This window comes from Pagrus pagrus, assembly GCF_965226575.1.
Source record: "Pagrus pagrus genome assembly, contig: HAP1_SCAFFOLD_103, whole genome shotgun sequence".
In the NCBI taxonomy this organism is placed as follows: Eukaryota; Metazoa; Chordata; class Actinopteri; order Spariformes; family Sparidae; genus Pagrus; species Pagrus pagrus.
Window position 1 is genome coordinate 99,474 of NW_028175360.1, and position 22,331 is coordinate 121,804.

Here is a 22,331-nt window from a genome sequence, read left to right on the forward strand (position 1 = left end):
CATCAGGAACCCAGTGAGCGAAGAGTGGTCTAGATCACGTCTTTTAGACATCATTTATGGACATCCAAGACGTCTAAAAGAGGTCCTCTGTGGAGCCAGAATGAAAGTTTTTTGTACGTCTTTTCTGGACGTTGTATAGACATTTATATATTGTTTATCAACTAATTCTGGCTGTCAGTGGATGTCTAGATCTCAAGTTGAGAATAGACGTTCATACTGGCTATGATCTGGACGTCCATTGACAGCCAGAATTAGTTGAAAAATGACGTTAAGAGTCAGGCCATAATCTAGACATCCACTGACAGCCAGAATTAGTCGATAAACAACATATAAACGTCTATACAACGTCCAGAAAAGACGTATAAAAAACGTTCACTCTGGCTCCCCAGAGGATGTCTTTTAGACGTCTTGGATGTCCTTAAATGATGTCTAAAAGACATGATCTACACCACTCTTTGCTCACTGGGAATAAGCAAGGGTCAGATAATGTCCGCCGTTTATTTCATATAATTGATTCTGCATAGATGACAAAAGAGCCTAGGCTGATAATATCAATGGACGTTGAGAGGGCATTTGACAGGATCGAACCTACCTTTCTATTTCAAATGTACTTTGGTGTAAAATTAATTCACTATCTTAAAACACTTTTCAAGGCACCTAAAGCACAAATATTAATTAATGGAGTCCTGTCGGTCGCTTCTCACTTTCTAGAGGGGTCCGACAGGGCTGCTGTGTCTCTCCGTTATTATTCTCGCTTGCCATCGGACCATTTGCTCATGTCAAATTTGGTACCTCTGAGCATAAACTTACACTCTGAGAGTAGTGACATCAGATGGCTCTCTATAGAACAACATATATTGAAAGCTACCCCATTAAAAAATATCCCCTTGTTGGGATCAAAGAAAAACCTTTCTTTAATAGCAAAAAAACCCATAATCTTGAGCACTTTTTGTGCATGGCAGGAAACTCATGCAAGTTCCTTCAAATTAGACACTGGCTCCATGATAACTCTGCTGACTTTCCAAATTTGCCAGTGGAATCCCCCTTTGAGAAGCATCTGCTTGATACATGACTCTCCTCCACAAGAGGACTGATATTCTCTATATACAACATCTTGACCAGAAACTTGCCAATTTCTGATAGACTATCGATTAAAAACAAGTGGGAGAAGACCTAGGTTGTAATTATGAAGATGCCGACTAGCGAAACATATTGGAAAGATCCCCAACGGTACAAATTTCCACTAAACATAGACAAATGCAATTTAATATCATAGAATTCATCTCACCCCACACAGACTTCATAAGATCAATAGGAATGTCTCTGCCATGTGCCAAAGGTGTAAGGTGAATGAAGGAAAGTTACTCTGTATGCTCAGGAAGACTTTTGGAAGTTTGTTACAGCCACTGTTTCAGATGTTATAGAGACCGAAATTCCAAGAGATCAGAAAATTTGGCTTTTGGGAGATGTCAACATGCTTAAGATAACTAAGCATAAGAAATATTTTGTGTCATTAGCCAGCATGGCTGGGAAAAAAATTATACTAGTGAACTGGAAATCAGAAAACCCACCCTCACAAAAGCACTAGCTGTTTAAATTGCAATAGTGAAGTTACTGTGTTATGTGTTTTTGTATTTTTAAAAAAATTTCTCTTCGTCTTTGTCATTTGGTCTTTTACACTATAAAAAATGACCAATGTACCTTATGCATTGTCAATAAATAAATCTTAAAAAAAACAAAAAACAGGGCTGCCACGTGAAGGCTCAGTACTGCTAACCCCTTTTATTTTTTGGGTTTTATATATATATATATATATATATATATATATATATACCTTATGTATATTTATATTTTTTATAATGCATTTTGATTTTTTTTTTTGCGTTTTGTTTTTTATATTTTTTCAGTTGTTTCCTCTAAATTTTGGTTTAATTTTTTTATCCTTTTTTTCACTGTGACCTTCACTAGATATACTATTAGTCGTCACACTCTTCCTCCCTTAGAGGTTGATTATAGTGATTCTCACAATAATAGGCTAAATCGTTCACATCTCTGGTTCACCCCAAACAAACCTTACAGTAATCTCACAAAATCATGTATTCCATAAGTGTGTAATCATGCCAGTGCATTTTAGTCAAGTCCAATGGATTCATAGACCCAGAAAACATGGGGTTAGACACCAAGATTACTTGGCTAGGTCAAATAATGAAGGAGTTAGGATATTTTAAAGGCTTCCTGCCCATCTTGGACGCCATCTTGAAAATTACACCTTTCTAGTGGTCAAACTTTGGTAAACTTTTAGTATGTTATTAAGGACACCTAATACTACAAAAAACAGCTGAGAAACCTTTTGTTAGAATTTTTTCAGGGTTAGGTGTTTTTTTTCATATATGCAGCCGCCTATTGGAGAAGGATCCAACTCAAAGGATCTATAGTGTTCTCTGTACCTTGAGCTTAAATTTTTTACTATGAAGGTAAGTCCATCTTTCAAAACACACATCTGCACAATTTCGGCAAAGTCTGGCAGTCCACCAACAAATCCATGCACTATTATCATGCCACTTCTGAAGTTGATGCCATCAGCAGATACATTCTGTGCTAGACTAACAACATTAAGATCAGGGTACTTCTGAAGGAGGCTAACTGCTACCTCCTCTTTTAGGACGTCAAGAGGGACTGTTGAGATTCGTGCAACCTCGAGAGAGTTTTTTTTCACAGCTTGATGAAAACATACTATGGCCAATCATGAGCTGATGTTTCGTGGCCAAAGACCGTGTTATGTTTTTACAACAGTTTGTATGCCTCACAACTTGTTTAAAATAACTGTGCTTGGATTCAAACCTCAGAGTCCAGAAAGAAACAAGTGGACCAAAGAGAAGGATCAGTGCTGCATAATGTTCCAGGTAGTGGTGCTTTGGTCGCAGTTTTCTTTCTGGGAACAGTGTGCAATACCTGTATCTGTGCTCTGATATTTTATTGGTGTGTACAGGGCTAACAACCAGATCAACAATATCCTTTAAATCTAATATTAGCTGCCAAGGTGGTTCGTCCTCTGGAATTTGTTTTCCAACAATCAGTGGTATTAATAAACTTAATAAACACAAATTCTCATGTGAGTTGCCACCAATTTTTTTTTTTACTTTGGAAAGCACGTGGCAATAAATGAGGGCAATTTCTTCTATCCCCCACGTATGGGAAAGCCTGAATTAGTTCATTTAAACCATCAAAAGAGAAGTACGTCTTGGCTAACAGCAATCCAAAGCAGTCAGCCAGTTCAACGGGTACTATCCCCTCAAAAGGTCATGAGCAAGATCTGGGGGGAAACCTGCCGTAACCTCAAAGAATGAAAGGCTTTCAGCAAAAGCACATGTAGTTTTGACTCCACAACAGGGTTTACATGCACTTGCTACATGCGTGCGATGTAGCTCTTTAGTTCTGAGACTGAAGCCACCCTCTTTGAGCTCCTGTGACTGAATTTCACTGCGTGTAGCAGTAATGTCCAGAGAAACTCTTTAGAAACCCAGCTAATCCATGAGCTCCAAGGTTATCGGCCACTACACACTGAACAGTACCTCTGATGAATGTTCCTAGATGATCGATGAAAACCCCCTGTTGCTCTAATGTAACAAGATCACACAGAAAAGGCTCAAATATTTTTTTATAGCCAAATGTTTTCACATCTTCACTTTGCAATGCAAGATAATTTGAGTTTAGTGATGACTGACAAACTGGCAGCAAGTTCCCTAAAATCCAATAAACCCCACAATGTTTATGCTTTTTTCATGACGTCCCTAAAGGATTACAAATTTCGAAGTCATCTATGTAAAGGCACAACGATAGTCTTAATTCCTCACTTGCGAGAAACTCATTATTTTAAAAGTGACAACCATCTTGATAACATCTATACTCCCCATTTACAGAATGCTGGTCTGAATGACTATCAACAACTTTACCGAATATATCATTCTGTTTGAGTAACTGCTCTAAGGTTTTCAGAACAGAAATATACTGGAAGGTTCGTCTTGTTTTTGACTCAAGTACATACTGGATCGACAATGTCAAATTTTTCTTTGTAATACTTGCTGCGTTTTTGAGCAGTAGCTAGTGGGCCATCTTTTGCTGTACCTTTTAACAAAGGATTACATGAAGATAATGCAGTGGTCAATTCTTTAATCACAATCTGGTCCACACAGACATTTTGATTTCTGAAGGTTTCTTGAATTGTTTCATTTGATAGAGACGCAGATCCTATCAAATAATGCAATTCAGCAAGCATTTCATCTATTGCTGTGCGTGGAACATGGAAATAGTTTTCAAGTTTTAGTAAAAGAGATCCTAATTTCAGTTCTATAGTCTTAGATCCCGATCTTTTGTTTCAGTTTCTATATCACTATCAGAATCGACATTACACTCACCACTATGAGCTGAATTATCAGTGTCGCCATCTGCTGAATTTTCTGCCTCACTAGTGTTTACTATACCTACTTTAAAATCTTGAAGAGAATATGGAGTGTGTTTTCTATTTCTGTGGGACTTGAAAGTACCATAAACATTTGTCTGGAAAGAGCAGCCCTGAAACATACAATTTACTGTTTCATGGCTCTTGAGATGGTTATTGATGTGACAAAAATACTCTTGTGCTGATGCTATGTAGGTGCTTGTACACAATTGACAGTTAAATGTAGCTGAAGTAACACATTTTTCAACACTTTGAATAGTATGTGACCTGCTTAAATGACTATGAAGAGCATTCCAAGTTTTGAATACACACAGGCAATCAAAATAAGTGCATGGGTAGGGGTGTCTGCTGCCAAAATTGCCATGAGCTAACCTGTAGTGTTTCAGTAGATGGACTCTTGTTGATACAGTTGTCCCACAGTCTTTACAAGACCACATTCATATCTGTTGAAAAAAGAAAGTGAGATTAGAGTCAAAACATGATGATCCTATGCAACAGATCCTTCAACTGCCTTGCCAGGCCTCCCTGCCCCTTCAGTAAAAATCGAATTTGTAATTCATTTATTCATTGATTTTGTTCAATTACACATTAACCTCTTAACACTGGCCGAAATAGGTAAAACATATCATATGTCTTTTGTGTATTTTATATAAAAAAAACATTTTAAATTAAAATACAGACAATTTTAGGAAAAGTCTGGTAACAGTAGTATTGGATTTTTCCATTCAATAAAGTTATTGCACAGGTCAAAATAACCGTCTTGGCCGTTATAGTGATGCAGCTGAAGATCCAGGAGGGAGGGGGTTTCGCGAGACTTTGTATTACAGCTCCGTTTACAAACATGTCAGCTTTCTTGAAGTGAACAAACTCTTCGGTGTATGTTTGAATAGCCATCTGACATTGTCTCTGAAAAAAAAAAGCACTTTTGTTGGATGTAAATAGCCGTCTGCTCCCCTTACACGCTGCTGTGGCGATGCGGGGACAGACAGAACTACGGCTCTTCAGATTCATTCTTTTAGACCTAAAATATAAGGAAACCATAGCCCCAGGTTGAATTTGCCTGGAATTGTCCTTGCTTTATGAAGTAATGGCAATAAAAAAGATGTTTACTTACCTCTATTTCGAGGATGGCTGCAGATTTCTCCATATGCAACGAAATGGATAATGGCGGCGATAACGTAATCTCGTGTGAGAGGGGATGTACGGTGTCCACTGTCCTCAAAGGAACAAACTACTCTATCAATTAAGTGCTTTCCGTTTTACATTACAGAGTTGAGTTGGGGAAACTAACACAGCCCAGTAATACGGAAGCGCATTGAATTCAATGGATAAAAAAAAATAGACACCCTATCTCGTAATTACGAGATCAGATCTCATAATTATGAGAAAAGATCTCGTTATTATGAGATAGTGAAACACTGCGGTCAAGCCAGCCCACAACTAGAAACACTTGGTCAAGCCAGCCCACACGTTGTTTTGCGGTGCGCGATGTAGCCTTTCAAATTAAAAGCCTGTAACATGGTCATATTTATTTTACATTAAAGTTTAAAAAAACCTTTATTTTTTTTATTAAATTAAATCAGGTCAATCTGATGCGGCATTTCAGAATAAAAGCCCTCTGAACTTTCATATTTCACTGTATTATATGTACATTCGGATTCATATTTCTTAAAAACTACCCGTTATTACTGGACCATTCCGCTTCAGACTGGTAGTACTCGACCTCAGGATGACACCCATAAAAATCAGGTCAATCTGATGTGGAATTTCAAAATTAAAGCCCTCTTAAATGTCAGATATTGTCAATATTTACATGTATATTCAGATGGATATTAAAAAAAAGTTTTCCACAAACATTTCCACAGACTAATTTTAATTCAGACTGGTAGTGGTACACCCCAGAGACTCACTCATGTAATATCAGGAAGTTCTGATGTGGAATTTCAAAATTAAAATCTTCTGAAATTTTAAATATTTTAAATATTTTTCCTCAAATTCAGATTTACATTGAAGGGTAACTACCTGTTTCCACAGAATAATTCAGTTCAGGATGATAGTACCCCACCTCAGAGACTCACTCATTTAATATCAGGAAGTTCTGATGTGGAATTTCAAAATTAAAGCCCTTTTAAATGTCAGATATTGTCACTATTTACAAATTCAGATGGATATTAAAAGGAAACCCCCTGTTTCCATAGACTAATTTTAATTCAGACTGATAGTGGTCCACCTCAGAGACTCACTCATATAATATCAGGAAGTTCTGAGGGAGTTCTGTGGAAACAGGGAGTTTCCTCCTTATATTGATCTGAATTAAGAGAGAAATATTAGAAATGTTTGACATTTTAGAGGGCTTTTATTTTGAAAGGCTACATCAGATTGACGTGAGTATTTGTTACGTCCTGGGGTCATTGTGGAAGCCTTTGAGTCTTTTCTCGCTATTAGTGTAATCACACTAATAAAACACACAGTATATGCGCGCACCGCAAAACAACATGTGGCGTTTCACTATCCATAATTACGAGATCTTTTCTCATAATTATGAGATCCTGATCTCGTAATTACGAGATAAGGTGTCTAATTTTGTTTATCCAGTGAATGCAATGCGCTTCTGTAAAGGAAACCTGACATTGCATATTTTTACTTTTAAAACACCACAACGAACTCAAGTTGATATGAAAAACTATGTTTTATAGCCAACAGTAGTGACATTTATTTTTTTTGAGTGCAGCGCAAACGAGGGAGTGCAAGTTATTGTTGTAAAAACCGGGGTAAGTGCAGTAAATGTATCGATAAATTGCATACCTATGTTACAACTAAAACAACCCCACTGACAGAATTCTGACTTCTTCCTATCTTTTTCAGCGCTGCCCTAACCAGCAGACCTACGATGACTGGCTGATCACGACAGCTATCGTCAAGGGCGGACTGGCGTACGGGGACACCAGGGATTTCTTGGTGGATTGAGAGCCAGCGCTGTCTGGGCAGATGGAGCATGAAAAACGAGCCCAAAAACGTAAACGTGGTGCTGAAAAGCTTAGGGATAAAAAAAAAAAAAGAAATCCCTCGAGGAAGTTGCAGCAACCGGTAGGAAAATTACGGTCCTATTTGGTGGTCGTTCGGATTTAGCCATCACCACCAGACAAGAATCTGATGATGTTGCCATACCCAGCACTAGCAGAGTTAGCAGCGGTGAGCTTCGACAGCTGGATATTTCCAAACATGCACCTGAGTCCAGCAAGGATGATGAGTCTGACTCTGACATGGCAGAGCATGAAACAAAGCGGCCTCCAGAGCCCAGTCAAAGAACCAGTGATATAATAATGGTAGGCTAAGTTATGTTTGGAACTTGGTGATGCTTTAGGTGAAAATGCTCATTTGGCTAACATTAGTTAATGCCGCGAAGTGCCTAACCTAGTGTTAGCTAGCCTATGGAGTCCAAAATGAGCACCATTCACTGACCAGATGTTTCCTGTATTTGTCAACCTGCCTATAGATAATGTAATCGTCTGGTTGAAATCAACCTGTTACTGTCTTTGAATTGACTCTAATACTAAATGAGTATAAATGAATGAATAGTTTATTCATGTGTCTGTACATGGCCCATCCTTGGGATCATCATCAGACAAACACCACTTCATTCAGTAATAATATTCCAGAGTGTGTAATAGGCCTGCACGAAATGAGGAAAAACTGCGATGTGCGATAACCTTGTTCAATATTGCGATAACGATATGACTTGAGCCCAACAGTGGCCATGGGGAGGAAAATAATGATGTGCTGATGTGCACAAAAGATACAGGTCATTAAGTCATAATTTGAGGCTATAAGATATAATTTATAACCACATCTTAATTAACTTTATTATTTATTTTGGTTCAGGTTGTCTTGGCTATACTTAGTGTGTATGTCATTATCTTGATCACAATGAAAATATGTTTTTAAAATAACATTTTTATTGAAATGGGCTTATTATTGTAATTATGTTGCCCTCTAGTGGTTTACTCATGGTATAGACAGTCAGTGTCATTCAGTTCTAACAGCCTGGCAAATTGGTCGGCCAAATTTTATTGTTTCAATGACCTGTTTGCATTAAAATTACTACGTGCTGTAAAATCACTACACTGCTGTAATTATTTTACTGTAGGCTACTATGGCTTCAGGTTAATAATTGCTATATGATTGTGGTCCAAAACAACATCAAATGCAGTTTTTTTCATCAAGGTACATGAAACTTGTGTTGCCGGCTGGCTGGCTGGCTCCCCACACCGCTCATGAAGTGGGCAGGTCTGTCAATGACTCCTGGGCCACTTTTCCCCCCCAGTCCGCCCCTGGCTATCGTTGTCTGTATCATAATGCTGATGGTTGCAGGGTTTATTCTTTACTCACTTTACATTAAGGGGTAATTTTGTTCAAAACGAAAACTATTAAAAAAGATCACCATATCATGATCCAAAAAAGCCCAACATCGCCCTACAAACCCCCAAACAGAGTTTGCATAAAAGGTTAATTTGTTCAAAATAAAAACTGAAAAAAGTAAATTTTATGGTCATTGTATGGCCATACAGAATCAGTCAGAATCAGAATCCTTTTTATTGTCATTGTACAGTGTACAACGAAATTTAAGCAGCATCCGAGTATTTCACACAAATATAAAATAAAGTAAAAAGTACAAGTAGTGCAAATATAAGAATACAAATATAAATAAAGTAAATAAATTATGCAGTGTTGCAGGTATGTACAGTCTTTACAGATATTGCACACTGTCCTTGGGTGGTGTGTGTGTGTGTGTGTGTGTGTGTGTGTGTGTGTGTGTGTGTGTGTGTGTGTGTGTGTGTGCGTATGTGTCAATGTCAGCGCCCTTTAGTGTACAGTACGGATGCCGAGAACGGCCATGGATTTTTTCTTTTTATGCACTGTTATCTCGTGATAATGACTTATTATCTTGTTGTCACGATACAACAAAGATTGTTTTCTCGTGATAACAAATTAATTATTTCATTATCTCGATATAACAAAGATTGTTTTCTTGTGATAACTAATGAGTTTTTTCGATATCTCGATAACAAATATTGTTTTCTCGTGATAACTAATTAATTATTTTGTTATCGCGATATAACAAAGATTGTTTTCTCGTGATAACAAATTGATTATTTTGTTATCTCGATATAACAGAAAGACTTGTTTTCGTGGGATGATTTTCAAGTCTGATGATTGCGCGCTGGTTAATGTGATCGTCCTGATTTCAGCCTACAAAAGCTGCCACTGTCTGGTCCAGGTGTGTCCGAGGGAGGTGAAAATGGCAGATCACATTATTGATCAACGCATCAGGATGTTCTTCAATCAACGTCTAACACAGGCAGAAATTGCATTGTCCCTTTCTGTTAGAGATGGCATTCAGATTAGTCCTCGTCATTTAAGGAGAAGACTAGCCCGGTTACAACTTCACAGGCGATGGTTAAGTGATCCTGCTGTTGTTAACTTCATTAGCAACCAGATAACAGGGCCTGGTCGTCTTCATGGTTACCGAATGATGCACGAGAGGTGCAGATTGGCTGGACTGCGCGCTACTCGAGACATGGTTCAGGAGGTTCAGTCACATCTTGACCCAGAGGGCGTACAGCAGCGGAGAGGAACAAGACTTCGGAGAAGATCTTATAGTGTCCCAGGGCCCAATTATTTATGGCATATGGACTCCTATGACAAGCTGACCCCTTTCTGCATTGGAATAAACTGATGCATTGATGGGTTTTCGCATCATATAATCTGGATGCAAGCGAACTCTTCCAAAGTGTCCAAAAATAATCCGATCAGATTTGGGAACTGAAAATGTTTAACAATCAACGGATTGAAAGCTGGTGGGGGATCTACCGGAGACAGAACGCGAGCTATTGGAGGGACATCTTTCAGGAGTTCCAGGCAACTGGAGACTCTGATGGGGATTTCATAGACAAGGGTCTCATCCAATTCTGCTTTCTTAAGATTATCCAAGTAAGTCCTCCACTGTCCATATCTTCAATATAGTACATCTCAGGGCTGTATTTCGTGTTGTTTTGATATGAAAGCTGAACCAGCTTTCATATCAATTTGCGGCCTGCTCCGCGGCCTCTGTATACCTGTCTGTAGGCTCCACCTGTCAATGAGACAAACATGAAATAAGATGTGCAGTTTATTGTGTTCACCGACGAAGAGCTGTCATTACGTGCAAATTACACACGGCTGCATGCTCTTCATAGCGTCCATCCTCACTCGAACCTCGTCGCTCATATCAAATCCAACTTTACAAACTGTGTCACAACTAAGGATAAATCAATCAAATAAAAATGACGATGAATAACACATGTTTCATCAGCATTACGTTTATAAATGTGCCTTTGATTGACAGTTTACAGATATTTATCCTATTAAAGGAGTGTCAATCCTGATATCCTGGTGTGCACTTGTTATTATAGATCACACTTAAAATGCAACATAATTTTATTTTTAACTATAAGGGAGTCCCTGCTCTGTTTCTCTATCAACCAAGGGGTTGAAGACCCCTGACATAAACATTATGCTTTTATTATTATTATTTTTAACATAGAACTACACTATGTTAACATAGAGCTTAATACTGGGTTCACATAGGCCTACATGGGGTTTTGTATTCAGCATTTGACCCACAGCTGTAACTAAATGATGAAGCTGAAGTGGAGCTGTCCAGGGTTTGATATAGACTACTGTTTAGTGTTCACTTGTTTTCCTTTCACACCATATCCAATTGATGACTAGCTACTTGGAGTCAAATGTAGCTACATATTTCCAAAAAGAAGAGGAAACCAGAAGCACTCTGGCAAAAATGTAAAAGTCTTTATTAAGATGGCTATATCATTGTGAAATATTAACTGTCCAGTTGTCCTCAGGTCAAGCATGGAAGCAAGGAAGGAAGGAAGGAAGGAAGGAAGGACAGAGGAAGGGAGTAAGGAAGGAATGAAGGAAGGAAGGCAGGAAGGATTGAGGAAGGAAAGAAGTGAGGAGGGAGGAAAGAAAGGGATGTAGGGGAAGAAGGGAGGAAAAAAGAGGAGGAGGAAGGAAGGAAAGAAGGAAGGGAGGAGGAAGGGAGGAAAAAAAGAAAGAAGGAAGGAAGGAAAGAAGGAACAGTCAAAACAGATGGGGTCAATTTGACCATACAATGGTTAAAAACAGACTAGGACAGAAAAGTAGAGCTGGGATACATCTCATGCGTAGTGTCACAACAGCCTTCTTCAGGGTGTAACCCACAGCACACAGATTCCCCTTAAGTAGACAGGTTAATTACACACACCTGAGCAGGTAGACAATGAACTCACAGGTAAAAGTACAAGGTCACACCAGTAGATGGCTCTTCAAAATATAAGAAAAGATATACATGAGTGAAAAATGTGGAAAAAATACAGAGATAGACAAAACAACAATAATAAATATATAATAATAAATACAAGCAACACAATCTCTAGAGCAACACAGGCATCAGACCACAAATATAAGAAAACATGTAAAAAAGGACTGAAGTCAGTTTCTTAATTAAATCCTGGATATATTGTAGCCTGCATTTGATATATGTAATAAGTTTCTCTCTGCAATAATAATTTGATTTGATCACCATGAATATTCTTTTGGATTGTTTCTAGGTCTTGGTTTCCTCTTCTTTTATGAATTGTTGTGTCCCCCTCCAAAGAGCACCCTCATGACATGTGTCTAAACTTATGAGCTCTCTGGACTTTTTTTCTCTCTGTAGCTACATATTTCTTCACTCCAAGCCTATTTGGCTTCAATATGTAGGCTTTTTTGTCCTGGGGTCAATACCCTCATCTTCATTATGTAGGCTACTATGGCTGAGTGCAGGAAGCTGGAGCACAGTATTATTCTGGTGATAACTCCACCATAGCATAAAACAATACTGCATTTCCCCATTATGGTGCTATACTGATATATAATAAATATATACAGTGTAAGGCGGCTAAGGTGGCTTCTTCCATGTACTCATTTTCAAAAGAAGTCATCATACGTATTGAAATCCTCATGTTTTTGTGTTGCAGAACAAGCTAGACACCGTTGTGACAATGTGGGACAACCATCGCATTCTACCAGGTGGAAACGGACACCCTAATTATCATGGAAAACCATGTCTGATGTACCTGAGCTCTTTCACGCACAAGATTATTTGCATCCACTACAGTATGAAAGAGTGGGGATTGTTCTCCAAGAGGACATTTGTCTGTGGAAAACAGACATTCCCTGTGACCATGGGCTGCATGAGCTCTGTTTGATGGTGATGGAAGGGAACAACATAGCACAGTGTCATAACGCTGCAGAGGCAATACGACTTTACAAAGACCTAAGGCCTTTAATAAGAGCACTCCTGCCAGAGCCTCATCACTGATGTTGTTGTAGCATACAGACAGATGCACTGTCCATGGTTCTTATAATGATGATGATGGCATCTCCAGCACTGCACTATTCTGAATCAAATTAAGCAAAACAAAATCATTTCTCAAAATTGGCATATAAATGAAATGCATATAGGCCGACATAGGAGGTGCATCAGAAAAGAAACAGGACTGGGGTCAGAAAAAATTTATTTCAAATCTAAACTACAAACTACAAGTTTTCCCCTTCAAAATAATCCCACTCAAGTCTAACGCACTTTCCCATCCTTCTCTGCCTCCATGCAGTCTTGGAAGGATTCTCCCGGGATTCTCCACAGACTGCATGGAGAATACAGCTTATTTGTATAACTTTTGTATAAGGTAAGACTGCTGAAACTTGTTCTACTTAAGTCAAATATTCCCTTGAGGGTGGTTAGAAAAATGTATATATAGCACTTTGATTTTGACACTGACAACATAGAACAGTACTGGCAATATAAACTCTTCCAGGTTTGAAGAACTGCATAGCATTACAAACACTGTAATTTATGAACTATGTTTAGGTTTAATTTTAACAACCATGGAAAAACATCAACCACAAACAGTTGGCCAGTTTTTACACACAACTTTTTCCAAGAATACAGTGTCACATTTCTATTTTTTGCAAATAAATTGTCTTTATTGAAATATTAACTCAAGTGTGACTTTTTTTCCACAGTGCCTTAGCTGTCATATTTGAATTTTAAAGAGATCATAAATTGAAAAGAAAAATCTACCTCCTTCTACTACGATGCATCTGCCCTCCACATGTAGAACTTGTGGATTATATAAAAGATGACACCGCTAAACTTCTGAATGTGTGTGTGTGTGTGTGTGTGTGCGTGCACTGTAAGAAATGGCTGTGAAATCTACAGTTATTTACTGCAGTAAACAGTAACATTACTGTGTATGATTTTTACAGTAGAATGCTGTAAATTTTTACAATAAAACCTTGTCCACGTGACAAAATCACGTATTACTGTATGAATCACAGTAAAGAAAATCACAATAGCTAGTGTAGTACTGTAAATAGTAAAGTAAACTACTGTAACCCTAACCCTTTGTGTGTATTAGATTAAAAAAAAGTGTCTCATAATAAAAACAATGATTATCTCTTTTTTTAAAAATCATACGTTTGACCCTTTATATCATATTTATGTCTTCTTATCTCATAATTGTGACTTTTAACTCATAACCCTCTAGACCCCAGTAGAACTTTAGAATGTTGCTGTAGTTCACTGAGAATCCTCAGTTCACACAACTTCCTCTTTAATGTGATACCAAATATGTATATATACAGAAAAATCATGGCATTATCACAGTCCACATTCAGTCTGACAAGACAGATCCTTCACTGGATAACGCTGGGCTTTCAAAATAAAAGAGAAAGTTCCAAACTTAACCTACACAGCAATGTTATAATAACAAACAGTAAAGTGGTAGTAGGTAGTGTCTTTAGCAACTTGTATGAGAAAAAAAAAATCACCGGATTTAGCGTTATATGTGGAAAAGTCGCCGCGACCCGGTCAGTCCTCCCTGCTGACTCTTGGTGCACTGCCTCCCGGCAAACAGCGCTCATCTCTGGCAGTGAGAGCCGGGTAGGTCCCGCTGTTTACTGCCGGTGAGTGATGTGATTTCGAGCACAAAACTCACACTGTCTTCATCACTTTCCACGATGCAGGGTGGGTCAGTGTCTCTCTCACAACACAATCTTACGGCATCCATAAGATTATAAAGATGGGGATGCTTAGTTTTTAGATTTATAAGTGGAAACCGGGTGGAAACTAGCTAAAAAATCCCACAGATCTCAAGGTTATGATGTATATTTCCGGTTCCGGTTATTGATGACAACTTCACGTTTCTACAATACAAAACTCAGGACTTTATTTTCCATGTTTTAATACACTGGGAATGATTTTATGGGGTCTAGAGGGGACTTTTATTTTGTATCAATGCTCGCTTCACTTTCAATTCATCCAATGAGGATCAAGAGAGTTCAATGGTTGTGCTTCAAATGGGCCAGTGACATCATTGCAAAACAACCGCGAACACAGCACTAGTTCTGAGTTCTGACTCCATTAAGCTCTGTGACTTATTCATTTACATTTCGGTTCATTACACAAGGCTTTGTCTTGTGCTTATGTTTATTTTTGTTACGTTTGTGTATGTTTGCGTCGTCTGTGTTGATTTCTTTTACTTATTGCCTGAGAGGAATTCAGCGAAAAGTCTCCGAGACAGCTCTTACAGAGAGTCTCCACAGCCATTACAGGTAGCTAGCTTATGTACTGTAGTGATAGCACTAACTGACCAGAGGGTCTTTTTTTAAACTTACTGAAACATTAGCCGAGACAGAGACCTGTTTAAAGCTTGCTCCTGGAGAGTTGTGCCGTTTTTTATTATTTCGCTGCGCAGGAGAATAGTTTTTTTCCACTCTTGGCATCTGCGGGACTTTCCATCCTGTAATCGTGGTCCGCCACCAAACACATCGGAACTTCCAGAAAATCGGTAAGTACCATCACTTGCAGCAAAAAAAAAAAATTGTTTTACACTCTGCCTCCTTGTCAGGCTGTGATGAACCACAGGTATCCAGCTAAGTATTAACCAGTTAGCTTGCCATCAAAATGAACTACTCATGCAAGCACTGTAATTTCACCACAGCTTCAATCCCTGCATTTGTTCGTCATTTGAGGATTCACAGAAATCTAGCTAACTTTAGATTTCCATGTGGGGTAGCAGAATGCGTTGCCAGTTTTGTGACACATGGCGCCGTTCAAATCCACATGTACCGCTTTCACAAGAAGACAGCTAAACGAGGACATGTAAAGGCAAATTGATGGAGTTGATTTGGCTTGCACTGTTGAAGGTTGTAGCTTTGTGTCAGCAAATTTTTCAACCTTATGTGAACATCTTAATTGGCATATTAAAGACGGCAAAAAAGTGTCATGCCCCTATACTAACTGTTCAAAGTATTTTCGTGTCCGTTCATCCTTTGCCTCCCACTTGAACCGGAAACACAAAAAGATCTTTAACGTTAGTTCTCAATGTAGTAGCCAAACTTCTACCAGTGCTACTAACATCACAAGTGCCCGCATGAATCCGTTATCAGACCATGAACTAGGTCACACTTTTGAGACAATCTTTGATGATGATAATGATAACACAAATGATGAAGTGGACACAGATGGTTTTATGAACAATCTGGCCATGTTTTATCTCCGAATGCAGGCTAAAATGCTGTTACCAGCCAGTACAATTCAGACCTTAATAGAGGAACTGGTTTGACTCATCTTTTGTCTAGGATGCATGAAGAGTTAACAAAGCTGAATGTGCCTGAAAGCGACATTAAGAGGCTTCTTGATGATCTCTCAAAAGATAACCTGAAAATGTGCAACGAGTGTTTAGAACAGATCAAAGCCGTAAAACCTTCTTTAAAGCTGGGGTCTGCAAGTTGGAAAAACCATCAAGACCGTGAAAGATTTTGAAAGTATCCAGCCAGTAAACTCCGCCCCCTGCACTCAGGCCTCTCTCCGAAGCCGCTCCCCCCAAACCATGAACGCGCACCGTCCGAAGACTGCCGAACACCGCCGACGGAGTCCGAGTCCTCACGAGCGGTGAGGAGGACAGCGCATCATTTTGTCTCACAACGTCCGACTACCAATAACTTTACGATGTCTCATTCACCTGTAAGTAAACACCTAATATAATCAAATTGAACGTATACAACCAACATAGCCATTGCTAGCACTGATAGCTGTCAACTTAGCTTTTTTTTTAGCATTGAGACATTGTTTTGAAAGTGGGTTTTGATGTTGTAACTCATTGCTGGTTAGCTAGCAGCAGCTGGCTATGCTAACATTAGATATGGAAAAGCTAAAACATCAAGACTAGTGGTGGGCCTGCTACGTGTTTTATTTTTTCGTTTCCCTCAGTGATTCACAGACGAACGTGAATATTGTATTGGACTCATGATGATACGATGTTTTGCATGTTAGAGCTTCGACGATGACAGCATTGTTGACTGATGTTGAAGACACGCCAGAGCGAAGCACATCATCCCGTCAGAGGAGGACATGAGTGGAGGCAGAGGCCGTGGACGTGAGGGCGACAGGTCAAGGAGCAGGTGTTCATAGATCGAGTAGATCTTCAAGCTCAAAGGATTGCACATGAGCAGGTCAGCATCTAAAGTAGAACATTACAGGTGCTTTTTGTCCCCTGATAACCACCTACAACTATTTGTGTTTGTACAGTATATTGACCAGGCATGTAACTTGGACACACGTGCCCTGTTCAGAATCACATGTTTTGCCAAGTAGTTTTTCACCATTTGAATTTGTGTTTTGGTGCATAACAATAAACACAGTAAGTAGAAACATGTGAAGAAAGATCAAGGGCTGGTCCTTTTTATTTCTTAATGTAATATAAACTGGGACATCTGTACAGTTTTGTCCAGGAATGTATAAAGTATTGACCATTGAAAGTGTGTATGTTTACAGTATTCTGAGGACAGTCGAGTTCTGTTCCATAAAAATATCTTATCATGTTGCTCATCTGTTGCTTTACAGGCCACAATTCAAGGACTACGTTTGGAGCAGTCACATCAAGTGCTGAACTCTGCCTGACACCTATTTATTTGTCGTTCTGTATTTACTCCTTGTTTTGCATCATCTCTAACTTGTTTGAATAAAGTCTTGAAAATGATAAATGCCTTTTCTTTACACTTCAGCATAAACAACCATCCCATTACAGTTCTTACACTTTACATGATGCACTAATAATAACAACTGAATTAGGTAAGACTCTTGTTTATTCCATTTCTTGGAACACATGTAAGTAAATAAAACTACAAATATAGTATACAAATAGTATACCTTTTATCGTTTACACAATATACAGTACAATTAGCATAAACAACTATATACAGGAAGGACATCCAGAGGTTTCTTGACTGGTTATGCTGTTGATGTCGGTGCTGTCTCAATCCCCTACTGTCTTGGCAGCAACTGTCCTGTAGAAAGAACACAATTACTATCTGACAGTAAATGCAGCTTTTCAAGGCCCTTGAAATTAATTTCAATTTATTATAACACCACAACCTGAGTTGCATTTTATACAGTGACAAATATTCCTGAAAACAACCAGAAATAGTCTCTGTTACATCAGAATTGTGCCATTTACAGTCATTTCATATTTACCAATTCTACTTTTTGAGGGGTGAGCAAAATGTAACTTTCAGAGTAATTTACATAGTTTCACATTCTCATTGTTTTTTCTATGCATTTTTATAGTAGTGTGTACAAGCTCTACTTGCTGGACTTCTTGTTGTACACCTTAGAGTACCTGGCCTAAGAGAAAGGAATGTCATCCTCTGCAAAAAATTATAATAATTACAGAAAACTGGATAAGGATGGAGAACTCAATGTGTTTACAGGACATAAAGTTACATCTAAATGTGTTTATGGGGCATAAAAATGTTATTGATTCGCTCAAAGACAACACAGGACTGTTGCTATGTAAAAAAAAAATGAAGTCTGGGGTTAGGTGGGTGATGGGAAGTAGGGCTGTAGCTATCGATTCTTTTTGGAATCGATTAATCTAGCACTTTATCGATCGATTAATCGATTAATCGTATATATATATTTTTTTGCATTTTTAAACAACCAAAACAAATAATGCATGACGAAAATGATGTGGCTGTAAAATGATCAACCATTTGGCTTTTATTTCTTTAAAAAAAAGAGGTATTTCTTACAACTCCAACATTTGGCTCAAAAACTTTATTGCAATTTACTCATTTAGTGCAAGTGCAAACAATTAAATAACAATACAGTTTCAACTTACTGTAAAACATGTATAACATGCAACACTATGAATCAATACAAACTTAAATAGTAATGGCCATTTTGCCTTAGTGTTGTCTTATACAACATTACAAAAAGGGATTGCACCTTCTAACCACCTACTAACAAATAATATATAATCTCTGGGATAGGCCTATTTGCTATGGTAACCTAGCAACCTATGTGTGTGGACGCATGCTGTGTTATATATAATTTTATGTTATACACAGCACCAAATCACAACAGAAGTCATTTAAGGTCACTTTTCCTATAGAACCGGTCCGGACCGTGTTCATTTAATTAATAATTTCTTCATCGTCGCGCATCTACAATTCTCCTCCGCTCTGTTTTACGAAGGGAGGAGCTCCGGACCGACGTGAACAAACACACGTGCACACACACTTACAGACAGACAGAGAGAGAGAACATGTCACGTCGGTCTCAACTGTCTGTAAAGCAGATATCATATCTACGTTTTTTAAACGCGCACAAACTGATTCTGCTCTGGCATGTCATCTCGAGCCTTCGCAGTTCTCCGTCGTGGTGGCGGATACGCAATGCAACCCCCCCCGGGCTGCTGGAGAACCAGCGTGAGGACGTGAGTTTAGAGGACCAATCACAGCCCTTGCAGTCTCCGTTTCCCCTCGACGGAGTGACGGACACTCCGCTCCCAGAGAGTACGGAGAGGCTCTCCGGCGGGTTCGTGTGGAACATTCAAGATCCCTGCGCGTCATAGGAATTTAACGACGCTTCGAGGCAGAGTTTTTGCCTCGACCAATTTTTGTAATCGAGTAACTCGAGTAACTCGATGAATCGTTACAGCCCTAATGGGAAGCTTATGTGATGGTGGCAAGCGATTATTTATAGGGATTGTCAGGTGCATTCTGTGTTTCCCACATTCTGCTATGGTCAGCTGACAGTCAGATGATGAACTGAAATGCAAAGTCTATTTTCTTTTAAAAAATGTCTTACTAATATGCAATAGTCTCAAGCAGTAGGCCAACATGTGACTGCTAGGACCAGTACTTGAAGCATTTTCCTGGTGCAGCTAAAGAAATGATGTAATTCCTTTTCCTATTGTATCCCTGCTAAGGAGCACATTCATGCACATAGAGCAAACCAACTTGATATGAAAGAAGGACACATGCATACATGAAATGTTTCCATCAAAGACACATATTACATGAATAACAGTGGTTTGATCCATGTTGCTATCAGCATCAAGTTACACTCACCTGTCAGAGAGACTCTGCAGTAATAGTGGAAACATCAGGGCATGGTTCTGCTCTGAACTGACGCTTCAAGGCTGGAAGTTGATGCGTCCCTCTCATAACTATAGGACACAGAAATAGGCAACATCAGCACATTTCTAAAACGTCTAGTTCAAAGGCTATAAGAATGAACGTCACATAAGTACCATCTTACAACAGCGGCTCACAAATACAATGCAAACCACAATCACAGATGTATGTAATCTTCCTATGACCTCTGAACAGTGGACTTGGCCTTTCACATGTGTTGCACACAAGAACTAGTCCGCCCCTCACATACAGCTCGTCTGGCTAATGTCCAAACAGCCCAGAGTAGCAGTGTATGTGTGAACACTGCTGTATGGATCAGATCCACAATATATGTAAACGTTGGTCTGCGTGTAAACGGTGACGTCACATGTAAATATGTTTCATACGGCAGCAGTCTGTTATTTTAGCTAGCTAGCTAGCTAACGTCAGCTACAACCGGCTAACGTTAGCTAGCTAGCTGGAAAATGGAAACATTTCAACGTTAGCTAGCTAGCTAACGTTAGCTACAACCGGCTAACGTTAGTGTTGGGTGAATACATGCGACAGCAACATAAGGAGCTAACGTTAGCTACGTTGACTACATAATGCAGAGTAATGATACATTTCCCCAACAAAACAAACCAGCTCTTACCTGTCCAACAGAGACACAGCTACCATGGCGTCCGTCCTCAGGTCTTCGACTCCTTCAGTTGTCACCATCACTGAAAACCCGCTCCGATATTGACTCGTTTTACTTCTTGCACTGTCTAACTTCTTTTCTTGATAGCCTTCTTGAGTTTATTCTCTCTTTTCTGTCTCTGTTCAGCAGTGTAAGCTGCTGTAGGTAGCGCTGGTGATGAGAAGTGTGGCTGTAGTTTCTCCGCCAGTCTCGTCGTAAACAGTCCGCCATAGCTCCAGTGTAGAAAGCCGGTCACGCGCAATGACTGCTGCGCAGACTCAGCAGAGGGTGGGGCGGGTGGTCAGGTAAGGGCACATTGATTGACAGGTAGTCCGTCCATACAACATCCTCGGGCCGTTAACAAGGATTGGGAGACGTTTTTACAGCCCTGGAGCTGCCAGAGATAATGGACTTATTTTGGGTTTTTTTTCAAATTATTTAATATTTTGATTGCTGTCAGGATGTTAAGAAATGTTATACAAATATGATAAATCATGCTTTTGTACCGAATTGCAGACCCAAGCTTTAAGAGCAGATTTAACTATGTTGAGCCTGTTAGGACTTACTTGGGCATTGATGCTAAAGGCAAAGAGAGGTTCTATCAGTATGTGCCCATCAAGGATACAATCAAATCACCAGAGGTGTGGACTTGGACTCGAGACTTGAGACTTGACTTGGACTCGAGTCCCGATTTTGATGACTTATGACTCGCTTGATCAAATCAAAAAAAGACTTGGACTTGCTTGGGACTTGATGCCAAAGACTTGAGACTCTACTTGGACTTGAGAGCAAAGACTTGAGACTCTACTTGGACTTAACCCTCTTGACTTGAAATTCGAGTCAAGTCACATGCAGCAAGCACAAATATTAAAATATTTTAAAAAGTGTCACATCAATGTTATACTGAAGCAGCCAGCCAGAAATCCCGGCCGTCAGTGACACCTAGTGTCATAAAGTAGTAGCGCCGTCTGTACTCCACGTCGCCACGTCACGTCCCTACGTCACGTCCCTACGTCACGTTACCTTACGCACAGGTAACAGACCGGAGACGACGAGACCACGTTAGCTAAAATGTCCATTCCAACAATAATTTTGTTTGCTTTCAAGCAGTACAAGGTGGACAGCAAGGGGCGGAAAGCCGTGTGCAAGGTGTGTGGTGCCAAAATTGCAGATGGGATTAAAACAACATCGAATTTTAATCGCCATTTGGAGAGGGGGCACAAAGAAATGTAAGTAACATGCATGCACTGATGATTAGCCACTCGAATCGAATGAGAGCATTTCCACCGGCCACAGCACGTCTCGGTGGACGGCAGCTGCTTCATTATTATGCAGGCACTGCAGCTGTGCAGCCAGTTATATTTTGAAAAGGTCACTCCACTATTTCCTACATAAATATCGGATGCTTGACCCAAAAATCTTCTTTAAGTCTTTAATCATTGACTGATGGTGGAAAAAGTTGTGTTTGTGAAAACTTTTGAGAGGAGCTTCACTCAAAGTGTCTCCTAACTGAATGTAGTTGTTCAAAAATGTTTGACAGCAGCTCTTTGTGTTTATCTGTCATAGTTATTTCTAGTGTTACATTGAATGCACACCTGTGTGAAGAGTTTTTGTCACATTTTTGTGACACGGCTCAGCTGCTCACATCAG

The 22,331-nt window shown here is 39.3% G+C and overlaps 2 long non-coding RNA genes across 2 annotated transcripts; one reads left to right on the top strand and one right to left on the bottom strand.

Moving 5' to 3' along the window:
* The first annotated feature begins 16,341 nt into the window (after positions 1-16,341).
* On the top strand, positions 16,342-17,584 carry LOC311253976. The gene is made up of 3 exons (XR_014622118.1): positions 16,342-16,568; positions 16,878-17,056; positions 17,448-17,584. It is a non-coding gene; the product is annotated as an uncharacterized lncRNA (long non-coding RNA).
* Positions 17,585-17,762: 178 nt separating this feature from the next.
* LOC311253977 lies at positions 17,763-21,080 on the bottom strand. The gene is made up of 3 exons (XR_014622119.1): positions 20,655-21,080; positions 19,958-20,055; positions 17,763-17,890 (listed from the first exon to the last, which is right to left on the bottom strand). It is a non-coding gene; the product is annotated as an uncharacterized lncRNA (long non-coding RNA).
* Between the last annotated feature and the right edge of the window lie 1,251 nt (positions 21,081-22,331).